Raw genomic sequence first — 2,959 nt, 5'->3', positions numbered from 1 at the left:
ACGGGGCGCGGGTTAACTGACTTTGGCTATACACCACCCACACCGGCTGACCTCGTCTGGGGAGTGTCGAAACGGACGCCCCTGATCGTCTGTGAGCATAGTGGGGAAATGGCGGCTCCGCAGAAAGGTGACTCGATGAGCAAACGTCCTCCGGCGCCCAGTCTGATCAGAGTTCCGGGCAGTTTCAATGCGTCTCACGCAAGGTCAAACCGTGCTGCCGCAGCTCTCGTCCTTGTTCGGCATTTAGCGCTGATGTGAATACCGCCGGTAGATTGGTAGTGGCAAGACAGAAGATCATTCGCATGAATGCAAACATTGCGAGAAAGTTGAACGCGACATTTTGACAGCTCCCCAGCAACAAAGCGCAGAATGTCGGACCACCTCGCACACATTTACATCGTTCGCCTGTTCGCTACACCATGATCTGAAAACAAAGTGATGGCTTTGCAAGGTGTATTTTACATCGTTAGAATACACAGAGTAAAAACATTTCCTAAATACCTGACGGCGGGCACACCCCTTTGTGATTGAGCGTCGACACTTGTGGGAAGAGAGGAAGAGGGCAGTGAGACCATTGAGGTTGGACATCACCCTGAGCCCTGGCGGGCTGCGTCCCAGCTGAGGAGACCGGGCGGTCCTCGGCGAATGAAGTAAGACTCAGGGCGCACTACCAGAGCACGAGCCAGCGGTCGGACTGCTGTCTGACAGCGTCGAGCGGCGGCCACGAGCGCAAAGGGTGACTCTCACGCGGACCAGACAGATATACGATTCGGACAGACTGGCTGGAATGGGCGGCGGCCGAGCAGATATTTAGGAAAGCCCGCGCGTCTCGGCGGCCGGCTGGTCGGCGCCGAGACGGGCAGGCGCGCCGACGGAGGTGAGGGGCACGAGTGAGCGACCCGTCCGCCTCCATCGCTCCGCCCCGCACACAAGATAAAACCACCGGCGCCCGCGTCCCTCACCCACGCTCCCCTCCCCTGTCGAGTAAAACCATTCAGTAAAAGTAAGACCAGCGCCACCAATGAAGAGACCAGTCCAGAGCACGATTCGACGGCCGTGAACGCGCCGCGCTAGGCAATCTTAAAAAAGAAGACTAGGTTCGCAGAGCACCCGCAGCGTAGGCCCGCACGCACACCGACCGGGCGGTGCCAGTTTAATCTTGTGTGAGGTGGGTCTGTCGCGCGCGCCTGATGACGCCGCGGCCATCAGTCGCACCCTTCACCTCCGTACGAGATCCGTGTACACACACCCCGCTGACACATACACACATACACTCACACACAGACGCGCGCGCCCCCTCACACACAGGGAGCGGACGGCGACCGCTCTCAGTCACGGGCTGTACACTGTACAGTGGGCGCGCACCGGCCGCCCGGGAAGGTGAGACGGCCGGCCGGCCGACACAATTCATCGCTCTCGCTCTGGCCCCTGCACATGCGGCGGGGCCGGCCGCGGGGTAGGTCCGCGGACACGGCGCACGGCACTCCGCACCGCCGACACCGGACACTGGGGTAAAATTGGGATTTGAACCCTTGTATCACAGAGAATTTCTCGAGTCCGGTCCTGTCGGGTACTGAAACGCAAGAAAAGGCAGAGTTACTCGTCTGCTTTTTGGACTTGCGGCTCTGATGTTTCCCAGCCAATCTTACTGATCGCTAATTGCAAAATTGAACATAGCCCAATGACAAGTCCAATTAACTCATCGTTCGACCCCCAGTAACGTTACAATTATGAAAGCGATCGTCAAAAAAAAAAAAAAAAAAAAAACGCTGATCCAGCATGTGACACATGACAAATTTTGGTCTCTCACACCACTCGTCTATCCCATCTAGCCCCAATGCCACCGATCTGAGCACCCCTAGCCGTCAGAATCCTTCTTGTACCCGGGGCCTATTCCGACCAGGATCCCGTCCCGCCCGACCCCTCAGTACCAGCTCCATCCCCCGGCCTGCTCCAGTCCCTCACCTATGCAGAGGACGAGGCGTCTCCGTTGGCCTCTTGCCCCCCCCCCCCGCCCCAGTACCAGTCTCCCCCGGTCGTCTCACGTCCCTTACCATAGACCTCTCCTCTGTACACCTTACCATAGACCTCTGGTGTACAGAGGTCTATGCCCTTACCTATGCGGAGGACGAGGCGTCTCCGTTGGCCTCTTGCCCCCCCCCCCCCCGCTCCCGTCCCGTCCCTTACCTATGCAGAGGACGAGGCGTCTCCGTTGGCCTCCTGCGCGCCGCCCCCGCCCCAGTACCAGTCTCCCCCGGTCGTCTCCCGTCCCTTACCTATGCGGAGGACGAGGCGTCTCCGTTGGCCTCCTGCGCGCCGCCCCCGTTAACCATGTACGGAGTGCCCAGACCGTACAGGTGGCCGCCGTACTTGGCGTCGTCAATGTTGTCCTCGAAGAACATCTGAACGGAATAGGAGGCAATGTCAGTTTCAAAAGGGCTCCAAACAGCGTGAGGCGGACAGAAATGTCCGAAAGACTGCGGTTTCTAAGACAAGACTGGCTTCTTCAGTACCTAATTCAAATGCAAAGATACAAAAATTTGTAACTGATTCATTACATTTGAAGCTCACGAAAACATGTGCAAAACCGGCAAAAGCTTCACTGACCTCCCTCATCTTGAGAAGGCGGCGCCGGTGAGCAGACTGTCACTGCCTGCCTGATGCTGCGGTCCAACCCGCTCCAGGTCCAGTTGATCAGCCAGCTGGAAATAGAACCAATACGGTTAGACGTAAACTGAATCAAACCATAAGTATGTCGCATAACATGACAAGCGCAAAACATTTTAAAAGTGACATGAAGCTATAAAGACAATTCAATGGCAAAGTTATCTGTCCTTACTTACCTCTTGGAGCCCGCCTTTCAAGTTTTTACACGACTTCATCAGGTATTTGACGTCGTACATGGTCGGGAAGTATGTTCGTAGCAGTTCGAAAAACTCTGACTCCTCTTGCGGTAGAT

The 2,959-nt window shown here is 56.6% G+C and overlaps 1 pseudogene; it reads right to left on the bottom strand.

Annotated features, from left to right (window-relative positions):
• Positions 1–439: 439 nt before the first annotated feature.
• Positions 440–2,954, bottom strand: LOC122371292 (annotated as a pseudogene).
• Between the last annotated feature and the right edge of the window lie 5 nt (positions 2,955–2,959).

Source organism: Amphibalanus amphitrite, unplaced genomic scaffold (genome assembly GCF_019059575.1).
Source record: "Amphibalanus amphitrite isolate SeventyFive unplaced genomic scaffold, NRLGWU_Aamphi_draft 001229F_arrow, whole genome shotgun sequence".
Classification (NCBI taxonomy): Eukaryota; Metazoa; Arthropoda; class Thecostraca; order Balanomorpha; family Balanidae; genus Amphibalanus; species Amphibalanus amphitrite.
Note: the sequence above shows the minus strand (reverse complement) of the source record. Positions and strands in the feature narration are given on the sequence as shown.